Genomic DNA, 21,379 nt, shown 5'->3' with positions numbered 1-21,379 from the left:
GAGAGAGTGAGTGAGTGAGTGAGTGAGAGAAAAAGAAAGAGAAAGAGGGAGGGCAAGGGAGGAAAGAAGGGGAGGAGGGAAGGAAAGCGAGAGGATGAGAGGAGTTGAGACTGGGCAGAGGGTTGGGATGAGACCAAGAGAGTTGCTGAAACAAGAGCAGGAGAGAGAGAGAGAGAGAGAGAGAGAGAGAAGGGAGAGACACTCAGCTGACAAGCAGCTTGTGCCTTACAATACTCCAGTGGATTAAGCAGCGAGAAAGAAAGTCTAGGTGAGAGAGAAACGGAGATGACTAGTGCTTCAATTTGTTAATAAAACCGACACAAACCGTTAATAAAACGGTTTCTTCACTTCCATCATTTAGTTTTTCCAAACATGTATAACTTTTATTTTACCATGGAACAAAGATATAACAAGGGAAATGAATGGGGATTAAGGCTGTATCGCTGTTACATTTCATTTAAATATGAAGAGTTCAGATGCAAAAGCCTCTAAATGCCATTTGAAATTTTCTTCTTTAATGATGATTTTTATCAAACTTGTATATTTAAGTTCAGTAATTTCACTTAAATAACAATTAATAGGTAATTATCATTGCCATTTAAGTGCAATCACTGAACTTAAATATACAAGCTTGATAAAAATGATCATTCTAGAAGAAAATTTCAGATGGCACTTAGAGGCTTTTGCATCTGAACTCTTCATATACAGACTGAATAAAATATTATGTGACTGAAGCCCCTTTCACACATAGATTCCGGAAAATACACGGATAATGTGACCTGGAATTTGTCCAGGGATTGTTTGATTTCGGTTCATTCACACTGCCAGTGATTTGCCGGGATATGTGAGTGTATTCAGACATAACCCGTAAAGATCCCTGAAAGACACATGACGTCGGGATGAGACGTGTAATTTACGCGTCGAAAACATGTACACGCGCATACCGTTCCACAAAGCGGGTGAACGATCTCAGCTTCAGCACTGCTCTGGGCTTCGTTCCAGTTTGCAGACGTTTGTTCGTCCTTTCTTTGTTGATGACGAACTCAAACTTTCTTCTAAGAGCAACAGAGTCGCGCGATGGCACGAGCGTCATCGCTGTGACACACCCCTTACGGCACAGTGTGCGTTCCGGGACTGATCCCGGCAATGTTACTAGGTCCCCAACCCGGGATCGATGCCGGTGTGTTCTGTCGATTTTTGCTGCCTTGTCAAAAAATGCAACCATAGATTGAATTGATCACAGAATGCCAATTAAAGTCGTATGAAATACAATTATAATACAATTATAAGTTATGAGTAGCTACTGTATACTGTAGACTATTGTTTTTTTATTTTTAAAACAGTGTGAATAGTAAAAATTATCATAAAATATTCATCTTTGACTTGTCAAAGTACACCTATCCTCATAGTAACTGAAACTTTCAGTTATTCTTTTTCAGCTGGCTGGCCGTACAAATATTCATATGGTAGTAAGAATTTTTTAAAGGGAAATTATACATTATAAGAGAAAAATGTACCTTTTGTAAAAAAAAAAAAAAAAAAAAAAAAAAAAAAAAACTGTGAGTCTGCACATGCGCATAACCGGTAAGTAGCAAATCTCGATGGGTAGCATGAATTGTCAGAACACCGGTATCAATCCCGGGCAGGGTATGTGAGCGGAGTGGAGCGGCAACAATTTCCCCTCCACGCTCCAAGCATTATATAATCACTCCGCTCCAGCTCCGCTCCGGGTTCACCATTTACCGCTCCCGCTCCACTCCTCGCTCACTGATATCAGAAACACCGCTCCGTGTTCGCTCCCCAAGGAAATTCCGAATAAAGTATTTAAGTATGCTTTAAAATCTCACAAAATGTCTCCTCATCATAATAGATACATAGGCATAGTAAATAAATAAAAAACAACGTTAGGAGAATAGTTGCAATGTTGTTTATTGGATTTGGATAGTGTGCAAACTTTTCCTATGACATGCTATGCTTATTACAGGTTATCAGCATTATAAATTAAATATCATTGCTGCTTTTTGCAGAGCACATTTTGTTTGGAAAGAAGAAAATAACTACGTTTTCATCAGTTATTTATCTACGGGTCGCTACATTTCTCACAGATTTATGCTAATTTAAAATCAAATACTGACAGATAGCCGACTGTATGATTACATTTGTTTGAATGCAATGCATTAGTGAGAAAGCGATTGCGTTGGTGAATAAGTGTTACCTGTTTAAAATGTGCTTTCACCCCGCCCGATCCAGCGCCCCATCTCATGAAAGTGCGTAGGCTATCTATATTTTATTTCTCGTGGGCATAGCCTACGATACGCACTTAATGGCAAGAACGCACTTCACACCCATCCTAACCAAGGGGTTTAGTGTGCGTCATTTGCACGCACAAACAATTTTTTGGCATATAATAATAGGCACGAGAAATAAAATGTGTGCTATAGATTCGCACTTTCATGAGATCGTGGTGCCTGCCCGCTCATATTCAGTACAGGCTTGATAACTATAACCTCCCGCAGCCACTCATGTCCATCGGCGTCATCATAACCCTCACATTTTTTTCTGATTTGAGTGATCCATCTGTATCATGCTAGCGTAATGTGTTTAACACCTGAATCCTTACTAAAAATGCAGTTCTATAATGAGCCGTTGGCATGAATTGTCCTCGTGATAGAGCGGTAGTGGAGCGCGCTCGGAGCGAGTGAAAACCACGACGCTCCGACTTTTAAAAAATCCGCTCCGCGCTCCATTCAAAATCATGCCGCTCCACTCCTCGCTCCGCTCCCACTCCACTCCGCTCACATACTCTGATCCCGGGTCGTGTTTGCGTTCACACAGAAGGCGTTCTGGCAATTTCCCGGCAATTTTCTGGAATCAACGCGCTGTGTGAAAGGGGCTTGATAAACATTATTTTTTTTATTCAGACATGAAACACGCTTTCTACAAACTGCTTTACAATAACAAATATCAAGATATAACAAATATCAGTAATAAAGTAAAAAGAATATAAATATAGATTCGATTTAAAATAGATTTAAAATAATTTGATTACTGGTGTTTAACTTTCAAGTTATTTAAATTAAGAAAAATAATAATAATAATACTAACATGGGCAAGATTACTGGTTAATCAACTGCTATTGATAATTAACTTATTAATCAACAGATATTTACCAACTAATAAGCATTTAAAAAAAATGTATTATTTATTTTACTTTAATATTTAAAATGTAATAAGAATACGGCACAAGAAAGTAAAATAAATAGTGAATGTATGTTCATTTCATTACTTTTGTCATCATATATGTACTAAAGCATCAGGCACATCCAACCACCACAATTCTTTCTCTCCTTCCATTTCCATCTCCCTCTTCCCCATACCTTCCATCATCCCTTCCTTTGTCTCTCCCTCTCTCTTTTCCCTCAACCTCTCTCTTTCTCCCCCACACCAAACTTTGCCTTGGCTTCTGTCAAAGTTTCAAATTCTCAGAAAGCCTTGAGACAGAGCTCCACATCCAGCTCTCACGACACACACACAGAGTGAGATTTTGTTCTCATTCTTTTTTTGCACTCCCATTTCCCCCCTGAAGTTTGTCTTTGAACTCCACAGCCAAAGAAAACCTTTCCCTCTCTTTTTCTCAAAACTCAGCATATCACAACTGGAGAGTGTTTCTTAAACACACACAACAGAGGCCAAATCCCAGCAAAATCCCTCCTCCCACAACACTTCACTAAAATGAGTGATTCCCTTTCTCATACGGAACAAACTCAATACAATTTCTCACTATTTGAAATATGTACGTTCACTTTAAGTGTGTTAAAGAATAAAAACTCATTCTAAAACACCATTCTGTCTGTCTCAGACGGAAGACAACTGTATCATGTAATCTGACTCGACACCATGAAGAAAAGGATGTTGGGGGTTGAGTTATTGGCAAGACTATTATAGCAGTGGGAACTGTTTGCAGAGCATTGTTTCGTTGCTCATGCGGAGTTATACGTGCGCCATTCTACTGCTGTAAACGCTATTTTCTACCAGCTTTACGATTTAAGAGCGTTTACTCAATGTTGTTTAAACGCATCCTTATAGTCATGTGGCTCTGAACAAACGTTTGCTCTGCACTGCTCTGTCCCGCCTCTGCAGGTCACATGGGAGGATCTTTAAATGTTAAATAAAGGTTTCGCAAACATTCTGAGGGTCACATGGCAACAAAGTGTTTGTTGGGAGTTAATAGAGGGCTGTCCAAGCATTGTTCACAGTTTGTATAAAGGGGGAAGAGATAATCCAAGAATAGAATGGAGGTCACAGTATATGGCCAATAGGTTCTGTGATATACATACATATACACACAGCTATACAGACAGGCCAATAGAGTGATAGACAGACAGTTGATTCACAAGGTCATTGGAGAAAGTTGGATATTTAATATTTTTCCATTTAACATTTGGTCTTCCATGAGAGGGTCCGTCACATCTGTGACAATAACCAATTGGGGCATTAAAGCTCTTCGTAAACAGCTTTCAAACATGCCGAAACGAAAGAGAGAGGAACAATTTGTGGAGCTATGACTGTCCTCCTGCCTTTGATTTGACCATAATTGTCTGTGCCTGTCTCTGTGTGCGTGTTTGTTGGATACAACACTAGAAAAGCAAACTAAGCGCTGGCTATATGCTCACAAGCACACAGATGCATACATGCATTCATGAACACATGAATAAGACAACAATTAAATTGATTGCCCACAGCACACTAACACCGTAGGAAGACTGACCTTCACAGTGGAAGAACAAAGAAAGAGACAGATAAGAGACTGGTTTACCGGAAATGGTCTACCTAACTTAACCAGTCACCTGTTTTCATTATGGTATATGTACATGTTTCCATTCTAACAGTGGTTCCCAAACTGGGGTACGTGAGGTGACAGAGGGGGATACGTAAACAAAATGTTAAGTTTTGCCGTTCATTTAATTCTACCCCACCTTAAAATAACATTTAAACGAGCATGTGTACCTAACAGGTAGAATGCCACCTCTAGTGTAAAAACAGGAAAATTGTTGTACCGTATATGTATGCATTTGTGAAGCCACAACACGCACAACCTTGAGGCGGATGGGCTACAAAAGTAGCAAGTTTGGAGTTCAGGAGATTGTCTTATATAATTTTTTTTTTTTTTTTTGAAATCACATGGCAGTTGCTTCAATGCATTTAGGGGTGTGGTCCTCGTCAAAACAATCTCCTGAATTGCAAACTGAAATGTCAGAATGGGAAAGAAAAGTGATTTAAGCAATTTTGAGCGTGGCATGGTTGTCGGTGCATTCACAATGTGCATGTTCAGTATTTCACAATCTGCTCAGTTACTGGGATTTTCACACACAACCATTTCTAGGGTTTACAAAGAATGGTTTGAAAAGGGAAAAACATCCATTATGCAGCAGTCCTGTGGACGAAAATGCCTTGTTGATGCTAGAGGTCAGAGGAGAATAAGCCGACTGATTCAAGCTGATAGAAGAGCAACTTTGACTGAAATAACCACTCGTTACAACCGAGGTATGCAGCAAAGCATTTGTGAAGCCCTAGGGCTGTAGTCAACCAAAGAAATCCTTAGTCGACCAAAGTCTTGTTCTGCGCAACGATTAATCGACCAAAAAAAAAAAGAGAAGAAAAGACGGGATGTTTTGATTGAACATTTTTTTAACAATTGTCATTGAGCATTTATAAAACAACAACGAAAAAACATCAAAAATACATAAAACTATAATAATAATACAATTCTTTGCAAATTAAGTGATTTTTTTTAACTGCAAAGTGAGGAGCTCTGTCCTAGGTCTGTAGTGACAAGTCACAATCGCGCACCTGACGTCACCACACACTACAAAAAATATAACCGCCACATAATGAAAAATCCTAACAATAGCTCTCGTTTATACAGGCTGTATATTATTCCTTACTTTCAAAGCTATGGGTTAAAGTTCGTCCAGCCGATCTAGGCGTTTTAAAACAAACACACAAAAAACCCAAATAGCCTAAAACAAATCAATAATAGGCTGTAGGACCGCAGATAGGTTTGTTTTCGTTTTGTTACATTATTTAGGCTATTTTCAAATGCGTAAAGTGTACAAATAAAATCAAAAACATATCAAGAAAACACAATTTATTGAGTCAGCATGATAAAGCCGTTAAAGGGACTGCTCACGTCTTTTGCACGCTCAAGATTGATTTCAAATGTAGGCGCGTGCATAATGGAAGCAACGACTAAAGTTGACAGCCCTAGAAGCCACAACATGCTACAACAGCAGAAAGACCCCACCGTGTACCACTCATCTCCACTACAAATAGGAAAAAGAGGCTACAAGAGCTCACCAAAATTGGACAGACTGGAAAAATGTTGCCTGGTCTGATGAGTCTCGATTTCTGTTGAGACATTCAGATAGGGTCAGAATTTGGTGTAAACAGAATGAGAACATGGATCCATCATGCCTTGTTACCATTGTGCAGGCTGGTGGTGGTGGTGTAATGCTGTGGGGGATGTTTTCTTGGCACACTTTAGGCCCCTTAGTGCCAATTGGGCATTGTTTAAATGCCAAGGCCTACATGAGCATTGTTTCTGACCATGTCCATCCCTTTATGGACACCATGTACCCATCCTCTGATGGCTACTTCCAGCAGGATAATGCACCATGTTACAAAGCTCGAATCATTTCAAATTGGTTTAATGAACATGACAATGAGTTCACTGTACTAAAATGGCCCCACAGTCACCACATCTCAACCCAATAGAGCATCTTTGGGATGTGGTGGAACGGGAGCTTCGTGCCTGGATGTACATCCCACAAATCTCCATCAACTGCAAGATGCTATCCTATCAATATGGGCCAACATTTCTAAACAAAAAATGCTTTCTGCACCTTGTTGAATCAATGCCACGAAGAATTAAAAGGCAGTTCTGAAGGCGAAAGGGGGTCAAACGCAGTATCAGTATGGTGTTCCTAATAATCCTTTAGATGAGTGTATGTATTTCTGAACAGACCTGTGATCAGTCATCTCACTCTTATTACCTAACTAGACCGCAAATTCAATTTCAACCCCACGCAGCTCTGACGCATATGCGAGTAAACTCAAACGCATGTATTATTACAACTAGTCCAGTAGATTACTGAACTCTATGTGAACCTGCCTTTCAATGACATCACAAACGTACTGTAAAAATCCACTTTCACAGGCAAAAAATATAACCTGCCCTGACATTCATACACACACACCTTTGTTTAGAGATCTCATGGGATAAACTTTAGTGACAGCTTTAGAAGTTTCAGGTTTCATGGAGAGAGAGAGAGAGAGAGAGAGAGAGAGAGAGAGAGAGAGAGAGAGAGAGAGAGGTTTGTGCAACCTGACATGTTTGACAGTTTATCAGCAAGTGGAAACTGCATGAATAAAGAAGTAAAAACAGATAAACAGGATACTTTTGCCACAAGATGTATTTTCTGTTCAACATATTTCTGCATATCCAACAGTAGAGTGAAACCACCCTCCCTCAACTCGAGAAGTGAATATTTTCCACATTTTTATTACCAAATACAAACACTAGGACTCATGAAACATATACAACCAATATGATAAATACTGCACAATCCTATATATATATATATATATATATAGACTACTGAGATAATTGGTGAAAATATGTTTTACATTAGTTTCTAATGTAATACAAAGATTTTTATTACAAATTATATTATCAGCGTGATTTTTAAGAATCTAAGAACTTAAAGAAATCCTAAAAGCTTAATTTCAATAAATAGAATTGTAGATTTATGTTTACATTATTAGTTAGAAAGACAAGTATTTGGTTATTTAGTTAGAAATTAATCAGACAGGTATAAAAGTTGGTGTTTTTACAATAGTTAATTGAATACAAAGATTTTAAAATCACAAATTATATCATCAGCAAAAACGATATGAAGTTAGCCAGGTATAATGTTAAATAGATTAAGCTTATTATGGTTTCAGACTTTTGAATTTCACTGCGCATTATAATGCTGTATATAATATAACAGTATCCCAAATGATCTATTACTGAGTTTTAATCCAAATTTGCATTTTCCAGCCAAAATGGCATTAAGCATATTTAACAAAAGGCTATAGAGAATGCAATGCAAAATACTAATGTTTTCAAATACGTATTTGTTTGTCATGACCCAAATGGTCAAAAGACATCATAGGCATATATGGATGGATATAAAGCACAATTTTTGAGCTTAAAAGGTCAAAAACACACAAAATTAGGTCAACATTAAGGTCTTGGCAAGTATCCTTGTAAACACAGTCGGTTATGTTTTAAACAAACAGAAAGAAAATGCATGTGTAACAGTATAATGGATCTGTGCAGTAGCTCTTAAAGTGACAGCAGCCTTGTGTGTCTGTCAATGTTAATAAAAAAGATGGCTTTAATTGTGAGGAATTGGGATAAATAGCCAATCTATTTAATTTATTTTATACAGTGCCAAAAAACTATCCAGGTAAGGGTCATTTTACATTTTTTATTCAGTTTCTGTAGTATTTCTGTACCTGAATACTAGTGTTAGTATGTTTCTCTTTTAATTTCTCTCACATTGTAGAATAAAGATATTTTTCAAAACAAAATTCAGGCCTTGATATATTATATATGCGTGCCTGGCACAAAAACTCAATGTCCACATCACTCCAGCAAACATCGTGAGTTAATTCTCCTAAAATGTAATTTTCCAATTATCTGACAACAAAAGACCAGACATAAAGATAGCAGTCAAGAAGAATAAAGAATCAAGAGGGACAAGGGTAGTCTGATGAGGGGATTATTTTCTCATGCTGATGTTTTTAGTAATGTCATCTCTCAAGGGTTGGTGTTGCAGTCAGCAGACTGGGCAGTGTGTGTGCGTTTTGTAGTTTGTCCTAAGGCTATGGCACACAAATCGAAGCAAACTGGTGTTGAGTGTACACTAGGGTGGAGACAGGATCCACACACAGAGACGTATTAAACTCCACTGTGACAGTGTCTCATTTCACAGCACGAACATTTAGTGGGTCACCTGGGAGGAGATTTTTGGCAAAGCTTTTGCTAAATGGGGCATTTGAGTTTGTTCGATTGTGTGAACTAAGAATGCAAAGTGGTTCTCAGAAACAGCGTGACTCAGGAGACAGGTAAACAAATATGTGGATTGTCAGTGGTGTGATGGAGATCCAAACAGTCTTTAAATTCAGCATGTACAGGGAACGTTTTACTGTTTTTACTATACTGATTCAAAGTCTTTCTCGCCAAATCAAACTGATGAATATGACTCAGATGGTAGGTTAGTAAGGTATAGAGGGAATGCATTGACGTCACTTTCCCGCCGGAACAACCTGACTGAGTAGCAAAAGATCTGCTGCGTGACTGGATTTGATAGGGGAAACTGCGAAAATGCGACTAAAACAAACAATTTGATCAATTTAAACTAAATGTTGGACTCAATATAGTGTTCCTTACAACTTAAAAGATCCAGTGATCCATGGATATTGGCATGCAGCCAGGAATCATGTTGTCTGACATTTATGTTTGCCTGATTTCGACACCAGGGAAATAAAAGCAATAAAGACCTAAACATAAAGCAAATTTGTCTGTGAACGCTTCATATAAATACAATATAGGTAGGTCTAAATCCGGGTGATCACTTATATCAGTGTTATATAGCTTGTATATCATATCGTCCAGCCCTAAAACTTTATAGTTTTTTGTGGTCAGTGTTTATTAAAAAATATCCAATAATGCAGAATATGCAATGATAAATATTTAATTGATGAGTTGTTAATATATATAACAATATAAAATATATGGGTATGGTTTTACACCTAAAATCAGCATATTGACACAAAATTAAATATATATATATATATATATATATATATTTTTTTTTTTCATGTTAAATAAATATTACTTACACTTTCAGGAAAACAACAACCACCAGCAATAGAGTTATATTTTGTACAATACCAATGTAACTAATGTTTAATAATTACTTATGTATTAATATGAAGTATATTTCTAAAGTTAGTTAGTTAACCTTTATATGAAGGACTAAAAATGACAAAAGGAAAAATAAATAAATAAATGTATAAATAAATAAATATATATGTAAATAAATAAATGTATGAATAAATGTATAAATACATAAATAAATACATATAAAAATACAGAAATAGCCATTTATATTACAAAACATTATTTTCACTATATTTATTGCATGTATTAATCTATTTCTACTTTTATTTATTTATCCTTGTCATTTTTAGTCCTTCATATCTTTAAAGCTTTCTTACATTTATTCCACAATAATAACCAACACCACAGTAAAATCGTATTACATATAGCGGATCAAAATCTAACCATATACTGCTTTTTAGATTTATTTAAACAATGTTTAGTTAAAAACAATATTTTGGCTAGATGTGAAAGTCTTGCATATAGCAATCACATTAATGTTAATGTATATACATACTACTAATAACATTTAAGTTGAAAATTCTAAAAGTTAACAAATCTTTAAAAGGTTCAAAAGCAGTAACTATTATTAACAAATTGAAACTTTCCTAAAATGTACAAATATATAGTTCATTTATCTTTGTCCATGATACATTAAAAAATTATTTTGCATGCATTAGTATAATTGTAAATGAACATTCATACATACATAAGATACATACTGTGTACTTAACTATATAATTTATCTGCCTATTGAAATAAAAGGAAGGATTTAAAACTTCTCATGGCCAGACAATACCACATTCATAAACCGTCAATTTCACATAGGATTCGGTGCCAGTTACTTTGTGCTGACTCACAAGGATTTTAGGCAACACACCCAGAAAAGCTAATTTGCGACATTCACCATTGTTAAAAATGCAACATAAATACATGTGAATTGAACTGAGTGACCTTTGCCACTTGCAGTCTTACCTTAAACACATAAGCGTGACTAACCATGCCTCAGATACTCTAAAAACAACTGTATGTCCATCAGATCAGGTAAAGAAGAATTAAGAAACTACAACACCCATAAATATATTCACATACATTGTGAATTTGTAACAAGCTTCTTAGAAATCCCTCCCATCTTGGGTGAATGTTGGATGGATGTGAAATGGGACAGCGCAAACAAGCTGAACACAAGAAAAATGTTTTGGGTATCTAAAATACCCCCGAAACAATCATCCAATTATATATGTACACTGCACATGTTAGTTAATATGAGTTACAGATTGTACATTATCTTACATTCTCTTTGCACACAATGAAGAGAGCCATTCGAAGAGAAAGAAAGATGACAGAAATTCGATTTTTTCCAATCATGCAAAGCATGCGTGCAAAGTCTTGTCAGCTGATAGCAACATCCCGAGGACAAGATAGACTAAAAAAAATTTTGTCTCATGCTGCTCAAAGCAGTTGAGCTCAGTTATAAGTTAACAAATGTCACCCTATCATCAAAGCAAAGCTAGTTTGAGAACTGCAGTTTAAAGACTACTGAGGACATGGTAGACAAAGGTTTCTTTTACAACTTAGATGTAGCCAGCTTCAGAAGCAAAAAGGCAATGCAATATCTCAAATATGATCTAATGTATGAGAGAGAGAGAGAGAGAGAGAGAGAGAGAGAGAGAGAGAGAGAGAGAGAGAGAGAGAGAGAGAGAGAGAGATGTGATGAATCAGAAAATTTTTCACAAATATACTTAAACTAGGATAACTAAATTACAACCATAAACATATTTTTGTTACTTAAAATGAAATCCATACCTATACTGTCTTGTACAAAAAATATTTATATATATATATATATATATATATATATATATATTTAAAGTTTAGTTTAACAACGCTCATTTAGTTTAACAATGCACTAAAATAAAATAAAACTGAAAGAAAGAAACCACAGATAATAAGATAAGATATAAGATAATTAGATAATAAGATAATTGCTACTAATTAAAATGAAACAAATAAAAACAAAAACTAATTCATAATATTTATTAAAACTATAATAGTATATAAATATTGCTCAAAGCCTGCAAATTTCTCCATCCTTGTAAACCATTATTGAGGATGTCGTTCGGGAAAAAAACATAGGCTAGTGTGACAATCATTCCCAAATAAGAACCCAAGCCTACAGCCTGAACATTCTGTTCTCTCTCTGCATGGGCATGTATACCTCCATATAAGAGGTAACGTACGGCATGAAGTGCAGCTGCATTGTTTTGATTTGTTGCTATGTGTATGTTCCAAAAATCAGGACAGACTGAAAACAAAGACGACTCAAACACATTAGATGTCACTGTCGCTCACACACTTTGTGTGTTGCTAGCACTCAATCACTTGTCACTTTTTGGTCTGACTTTTTTACGATCATCTTCAGGGCCTGGTGTCATTTCGCACTGTACACAAACTCACAGACACGCACCCCCTGCGGCTCCACAATCTGGCTCACCGCCATTAATCTTGCTCGCAGAATCCAGCGGAGTTCACGGCAGGTTCAGTGCTTGAAACTCGAGTTGCTACATCAGAGATGGATCGCTCATGCACAGAAATGCCGTATTAGTTTTTGTATGTGCATGATGGGAAAGCGGACACATAAATAAAGAAGAAAGTAAATAAGAAAATCTAGTGAATCCTAATTAATCCCACTGCGGCGGACCAGTGCACTCGTGGAGTTTTAAACAAGCACACACACCACTCTGAGAAGTCGACATGCAGTCAGGATTGATCTCAATTATTTTATTATGATCTTATTTTGGGCGATGCATCAATGCACGTCATCCTGAAAAATATTCATATATAAATAATAAATAAAAATATGAATTTTAAAGAGATGCTTCTATCCAAAGTAATCTACGGGGAATTCAAATTTGAGGTGTTTCACAGGTCCACTTCGATCCAAAAAACCTGAGATTTTGGCTTCAGGTCCAAACTTTGATGAGGGCCTCGGACACTGGTCGATCTGATATTTGTAACCTCAGGTCTGAGGTCATTTTAAATAAATGTGCTTTTATTGAATGGACCTGATAAATTATTTTAAAATACGCCAACACTGTAAAAAGTGATTAGTTAACTTACCTTAAAAAAAAAAAGTTAGGAAACCTGTCAGGTTCACATAACTTAATTTCTTTCTCTCTTTTTTTTTTAATTGGAAGAGCAAATACCCATCACATACATTGAAAGGGTGGTCGATTGCGATTTCACTTTTTTCATTTAAAATAGTGTGCATTTCATTTTAAATGTCGCTGTTGGTGCATGAACAGTATCTGCGGAGTTGCAGCACTGAAAGTTCAATGTAAGCGGAGATATTGTCTTTTAAAAATCAGGAAGTATATTGCCTACAAAAACGACTTGATTGGAAGTACAGCTGGGTTTTAGACGTCACTAACCCATACAGTACATTTGCATCAACCCTCCCTCCGGAATTTGCAAAAAAGGGCATGGCCATATTTCTATGGCTCGTCAAAAGTGTGCTATGTTCATCCAGCTGTCAGGTCTTCTGTGTTCGGGCTTCCCACGGATGTTGTAGATCGTCAACAATGGATACAATTTATGTTTGATTATGTATCATAGCTCTCAGACATAGCTCTCTGTGCTGCGCATTTTATGGAAGACAGATTCGAGAATCTCCACAAATTCATCACCGGATTCAACAAGAAACTGTTACTAAAACATGAAGCAGTTCCAACTTTAAAACCAGAGGCAGCAGTTGTTGGGCCACAACCTGTAAGTAGGCTAAGACTTAATCATTTTAAATTTATTTGCATGTATAATTCCAGAATCCAGACGTAATGTTTTAGTTTCATCAAATGCCAGCGCTGGCTTTATAGCCACTAGACTACTAGTTATGCTATTTTGTGTCTACGACAAACGCGTACAAACATTTTGGACCTGAATTTTGTACAAGTACTAATGTTGTAAATATTTTTTACAAGTATATACACTCTAAAAAATGCTGGGTTGTTTTAACCCAACTTTGGGTAAAATATGGACAAACCCAGCTGGGTTTGTCCATATTTTACCCAAAGTTGGGTTAAAACAACCCAGCATTTTTTAGAGTGTACTTTATCATGTTGTTTTTCGATTTTATCAAGACCGTAAACCAGTGCCAACGCTGTTTGTGTATAGTAGCCAGTCAGTTCGACGCAATTTTGTGCAAGACAAACGTGTATAAAGTTAAAAAATATATAGGCAAATTACCATTCAGAAATGTTTTGTAAGAGCCGTGTGTGGTGAGGTTTTGCTTGCCTCTCTTCATCGCCACTTTCTGGATCTGATTCTGGCTCATACTGATACTGTAGTGTCGACACCATTATTTACATTTGACATGAACAACATATGCAACTTCGCCCGTAAAGGTAATGGGCGTGAATTTTCCGGACAACGTGCACTACAGTTTAGCCAATCACAACACACCGGCCCAAACTAACCAATCTGAGCCCATTGCCTGTTTCTGAGGGAATGGTTTCATAAAATTAGGAAGTCAACCAGTCGTTCAAATGACAGAGGAGAAAGCGGCTTACAATAAAGGTGAAATTTATTAAAAAAAAGAATGCTTTTTTAAAAAGAAAAAACACGAATACGTTATATTGCACCCCATAAACACAATCATGCAAAGAAAAACAAGCAGTAAACCACCCCTTTAATTACAACTTTGGTCGTTCAAATACATATGTAATGGTGGATTCAGAAAGTTTACATGAGATTGTCCATATTGCCCTTCTGAAATTTTCTTTTACATATTCCAGCTTATTCAGTTGGGAACAATAACAAAGCATAACAGAACCGGGTTGCACAACTGAATTTTTTCAACTATGCATCAAGTTTATTTCTTACAGTGAGGAAACCCATTGTCTTAAAATTATTAAGAAATAAACTTCATGCGCATTTGAAAAAATTAAGTTGTGTGAACTTATGTGAAATGTGGACCATCAGTTCAGAAGAGGAATCCTAGAATCCTCCAAAAGATTAAGGCATAAAAAGTTTTTCTTCCCCCAGATCTGGCATTACACAGCGACACTAAAAAGTACACTTTAGACAAATGGTCATTGCATTAAAGGACCAAACAGGTTTTTTTTAAACATATGGCTCTAATCCAACTCCACTATTTCTTGTAACCAACTGATCTCAATGTGATCTGATCTCAAGTTCATCTACTGTTTTATCATTTGAAATCCAACATTTCAAGCAAGTTCATTTAAGAAGTTAAAGCCCTGATGATACTTAAAATCCTCAAAATATATTGCTTTGATATTTTGTTGCACACAATCACACACAAGAGTGGCCTCCGTGTCTAAATACTGTAAGATTCACAATAGAGCTGTAAATCCATACATCATAGTTTTCACCTGTCAAAAAACTCAGATTCGATCTGTTACGCATGTATGTGTGCAAGACGGCGTGTATGATTTCAGTTGCAGATGCAGGCAGTGTGTTATCTTGTCTAGTCTGAGGGCAGTGCCAGTATAAATACAAAGACGCACAGAGAAACACACATACAGAAAGACCTCTGTGGAGCATGCACAAGAAATTACAAAAGATTCCATCTTTGTGACGCATATTGACAGAGATCTCAAGCACCTGATTATAATCACACTAACCCACTGTCAGTATCACAAACACAGCAGTAGCATTTATTCCATTCCCACGCTCAGCAAGAGACTACTAACTACATTGAGCAACGCATAATGTGCCCACGCCATGCCTGCCAACGCCTGGCCAGTTCTGTCTGATGCCCGCCGGTCACTGGGGTCAGACAATCCTCAAGAGATCATTAAGAAACCATATGTGTGCATAACCCATCTGCTGCATTCTTCAGGAGTAATATCATGTTCAAAATAATTCCCAATCAGTATTGCCAACCATCTGCAGCCATGCTTACTGGAAGTGTAACCTTCAAAAACTCTTAAAAACTACAGGGCTCCTAAAGGGCCTTGGTGATGGAAACGGGATAGGTCAATGTTTTTGCATTCTCTCGCAAAATCTTTGCGTTCCCCCGAGAAACTTGCAGTTTTCTCGCAAACACTTTTGAGCTCTTTGCAAGCGAATGCAACGTTTCTCTGGGGAAAGCAAAGTTTCTCAGGGCAACACAAAAGTTTTGAAATATATTTTTTCCTCCCATCTTATTTTATTCCCCACCAACATATCCCTTTAGGGGCTCTGTAAAATACAAAATAGCTGACATGAATTTAGTCACAACTACTGGGAACAAATTATTAACAATAGATTGAAAATAAATAAATAATAATAACAATAAAAAAAGAGATGCATGAGACAACTACACTGCTGTAGAAAATTAAGCAAAAAAAAAAAAACCAGAAACGGTCAATGTCGATTACGCCACATTACAACAGATTACATGGAGAGGGTGGGGTTTGTAACGTATACTGCACACAGCCATCGGGGGGGCGATCGAAATGCTTCATTTCTCAGGACGTGTGGGGCATACTTGGTTTGAACGAAGGTCAAAAACAAGGGGTGTCATGATTTACCGTATTGCCGATAAAAAAAAAAAAAATATTTATCGTGTGAGTTAAAAGAAATAAGAAATTTTCGATCAGAACTACAAAGACTAATAAAAAGTTTTTAAAAAAACTACAAACATGGCAGATATGTGAGACCAACGTTTAAAGGGATAGTTCACCCTAAAATGAAAATGAAGTCATCATTTACTCACCCTAGTGTTGTTCTAATGCTGTATACCCTTCTTTTATGGATCACAAAAGTAGAATTTAATTAAATAAAAATGTCCCGCCTGCGCTCATCCATATAATGGCAGTAAATAGCGATCAGCATCAAGCTTAAAAAAAAAAAGACACAAAAGTATCACGGAATGATCCCATGCATATACTGTATATCCCAAGTATTCTGGGGGGTACAAGATGGTCTCGGTTGTCCACAGAATGTATTTGTGAAGTTTCAGCTCAAAATATCCCACAGTTAATTTATTATAACCATTTGAATATGTCATTTTTGGGGCCTGTTTTAAAAAGAGCTGTTTTGGTGTGTACCACCTTAAATGTAAATGAGCTGCATATCCCCGCCCTGCCTTTGGATAAGGGCGTCACTTGCATAACTATGGCAGTCGGTCTAAGCAGAAGGGCTGAGAGACTGAGAGACCCGCTGTTTTGAATGTCATTCAGCCGTACATGTTTGAATCGGAATAAATAAATAGTCTCTGATCAGACCCAGATGACGAAGAGACTTCGGAAGAATAAACACAAATGAGAATGGACCAGTACGTCTCAGTATGGTTATTTGATACATTTATGTACTTATAGAGTTGTAATCGCGTCCCCTTTGAAATTATGGATGTGCAACACACGCACACAAACACTAACGTTGGCGCAATTTTTTGAAACTACATACAAATACTGTGATAAAGTTTGCTACGTACAAGCGATATTACATTTATGCGAGGGGCCTGTTGCGTCATGTTTACATTATTTGTCATACAGCTGCTTCTGTGGTTAATGTGAGAAGATGGCTAACTTACAGAACAAGAACATATATGCAGTTTTTAATACAATATCTTTAAAAATATATATATATATATATATATATATATATTTAAAAACATGTGGTTACACACTATACAAACAAGGTTTAAATTATATACACAGGCATCCTATGACGACGACAACCTTAGATGCATTTGTTGTTGAATTGGCTGACATCGACTGAAATTACTATTTGCTCAAAAATCATTAAATACAGTTACTTGAGGTGACGTTGGATCGGAAACAGTAGACGATCCACACTTGAGGATTAACTTTGAAGCAAGACCTGCTTTGAATTGATCCTCGTTCACAAAACAGTCAGTCAGAAAATGATTCGCTCAAACATAAACTTATTTACGAAGGAAAGGCGCCACTTAAACTTCCAAAATGCAATACATCCACTGTGTTTTCAGTGGCTCTGATGTCGGAAATAAGTGAAAACTACTATGTAGTATGTCATTATTACATCCCATCCCACAACAGAACGTTGTGTTTCCAAGAGACATTACGGGCTGTCGTTGAAACAATGGAGGATGGTGTCCAGATCACCGAGGGTGGGGTCTATGCCACAACCACACTGTCAATCAAACCCCTTGCTCAATTCTACGTCACAAAGCACTGAATCTTAGAACAGCTCGTTCTGAGACAGTGCATATGATTTATTGAGATTGTAAAAAAAACACTGAGTGGATTTTTATCATTCTAGGGTGGTTTTGCTCACACACTGCCAACAGACATTTATGTTCAAACACCATGTAAAAGTGAATTGTCCATAATAGGTGCCCTTTAACAAAATTCTTTTCATTGGTCTTCTCTGCACGACATGCGCGTGCGTGAGACTCTATTTGTGCCACAATACACTCCGACTCGCTAAGAAAAAGCACACTGTTGTAAGAAATCGAGATCAGCAAAGTTTGCCTACTCTTCTGCTTACACACTCAAATGTATGTACTTTTCCTTCTGTTTAGGGCATTATAAATAGGTGAATTGGGACACAGCAATGGAGTCATTTGAAAATGCAGAGCAGAACGTGTCCAAAAAAAAAGTCAAGATGTGAAAAAAAAAACATGTTGCAACTTGTCACATTAAATGTAGAATTCATCTGACGTAATTTGCCGTTTAACTTGCAATAGGTCTCATACAATCAGGATTTAGAGTCTGTACATGGTTTATAATATTAGATTTACTATTAGAGGTAATTTGAAACTGTTTGTGCACCGATGCCAGACTTATTCGTTTATTATGAATGGTCTTATCTTTTGGTCTGTGTCCCTGAATTTCCAGATAAGAGATAAATCACATTATATTCACTGGATTATATAACAAATTGGCAGAGCCACATTGTTGTTTGGATATAAACCTTTTTTTAGAGAAAAATAACTATTTTGTGGTATACATGCACAATTGTGGTATATTACAAATGTATTAATCATTATGAGAAGGATGTATTATAATGACAAACATCAGCCAAATATTTGTATTATATATACACATCCATAAACACCAAAGTCTCTATCAGTAAAAAAAAAAAAACTACTTTCAGCAGTGACCGTGTAAGCATTAATAATGTAACAGAAGATTTATATTTCATATCAACAATACTGTTTTTATAACTTTCCATTCAGCAAACAGTCCTGCATTTTTTAAAATTAATTTCCACAAAAAAACAAACAAAAAAACACACAAAAAAAAACATTTGAGCACTGATAATAAAAGGAAATTATTCTTATTTTTATCCCAAATCAGCATATTAGATTGATTTCTGAAGGATCACGTGACACTGAAGACTGGGGTAATGATGCTGAATTAATACCTGAAGTAATATCTGCTTTTGTAATAAAAAGAATACACCAATAATTAAATAAATAAAGGCAAACCAAGAACACTCAACTGACATCTTATTCACTTTTTGGAATCACTTATTTGTGGAACCAAAATCAACATGAGCACTCAGGATGCCCCATACGTCTTGACAACGGAACTCATACCTCAGCAGCTAGACTGCCTTTGGTTCAACCTCAAAGCTACAGTCACATCCTGTTTTCAGATTTGTTCGGTTGTTCAAGACTCACTCAAGGGCAAAAACACAAAAGGAGAGGAAGACCATGTTTAGACATTTAAAACAATCTTCTGACCCCTAGTCTAGATGAAGAATCTCTTCCAGCTGTATTGTTCAAAAGAGCTAAACGTTTAGCTTCATCTTTCAAAATTCAGCTTCTTCTGCCATACAGTAGCAGAGAGAGAGAAAGAACAAAATAAAGAACGAACAAAAGAAAGAAAGAACGAAAAAAGTATGAACGCAACAATGAAAGAACAAAGCAAAAAGCAAACAAATAAAAGAAAGAATTAACCCCTTAGCTATCACGTACCACAGGTGCGCTTGCCGTTATATTTTTAAAACAATAATATCTTAGAAAAGACCTTAAGTAATATTGACAAACTATATATCATTTGAAAGCTTACTGATTTTAAAAATAAATTACACAGGAGCCGTAATTTATCAATTTGCAACAAGAATATTTTCATAAAGCGTGTTCAGACCTTTATTTTGAAATAGCGATGAACATGAAAAAATGTAGAAACCTCAGTTTGTTTTCATGCCAAGAGTTCAAAAGATTGCATCCATTCAATTATTTTAGAAAAAAAAAAGGTCTGAAAATGTTTTAAATATTAAGAAAAAAATAATAAATCCACCATTTGTTATGGGGCAGGAAGCTATAACACACATGCATGTTCTTTGTATGCATTTCTCAGAGGTTGAATTCATATCAAAATCTGCCTAAATTCCCATACTACTTCTGAATAGGATATCTACTTCATAAATTGTATGGAAATTGTGTAAATGATGGTTCAAATCACTCAAAACAGATATGGAAACGGAGGCGCCCTTATAAGGCCAGTAATGGAGTCTGGTTGTGCCCTAGTGAAAAAGTTTGGTACTGCGCCCAAACAAAATCTCACAGAAAGCTCATTTTTTGAGATATCAACCTATGCTTTGATTTTTCTGCAGTTTTAGAGTAGCCCAGGTTTTGAAAATATTTATATTATATAAAATATCAATATTTTTTTTTTACATTGTACATTTCGATAAACTCAAACTTCTATAGACCATTTTGCAAGATGTAAACAAAACTGGTCCAGAAGCACTTCCTGTTTCAGTTTTTTAACACTACATAAAAGCTGGGATAAAATACAAACAACAGAACATATAAAACTGAATCAAAAAGTTAAACGAACATCTTTAAGATTTTTTCTTTACATGTGAAATAAAGAAAATAGTTACAAACTGAAACAGGAAGTGTTTCTGGACCAGAGTTGTTTACATCTTGCAAAATGGTCTATAACTTTTATTCTGTTTCACTTTCTTAATTTATTTCACTGCGACAAAATTCTGGCAAATGCCTTCTTTAATATTCTATATTCCAGAAACTATATCGGAATATAGTCTATATTCCTAAGCATTCTTGAATTACAACCATTTAAGTTCGAAATGTGCATTTCCATGTGGGGGGTGACAGTTAAGAGGTTAAAAAGAAAAAAAGAATGAAAAAAAAAGAACGTACAAAACAAAATAATTAACAAAAAGAACAAATGAAAGAACAAACAAATTAAAGAAATAACGAACAAACCAAACGAACGAAATAACTAATGAAAGAACAAACAAAAATAAAATCTAAGAAAGTAAAACGTTTTTTTAAGCAATTCGAAGAAAGAAACAAAATGTAAGAACGAACAAATTAATGAAACAAATCAAAGAACGAGGATGAATGAACAAGAAATCAAGAATTAAAAATAAACGACGGCAGAACAAACAAAAGGAAAGAGCGAGTGAAAAAACTAATGAACA

General features: G+C 36.1%; 1 protein-coding gene across 2 annotated transcripts in view; it reads right to left on the bottom strand.

Annotated features, from left to right (window-relative positions):
• Positions 1–21,379, bottom strand: part of grb10a (growth factor receptor-bound protein 10a) — a 71,115-nt gene that overhangs the window by 19,243 nt on the left and 30,493 nt on the right. The gene's annotated exons all lie outside the window — the stretch shown is intronic.

The sequence above is a fragment of the Pimephales promelas genome, chromosome 18 (assembly GCF_988280905.1).
Source record: "Pimephales promelas chromosome 18, fPimPro1.hap1.1, whole genome shotgun sequence".
NCBI classification, from domain to species: Eukaryota; Metazoa; Chordata; class Actinopteri; order Cypriniformes; family Leuciscidae; genus Pimephales; species Pimephales promelas.
This window is presented reverse-complemented; position numbering and strand designations above follow the sequence as displayed.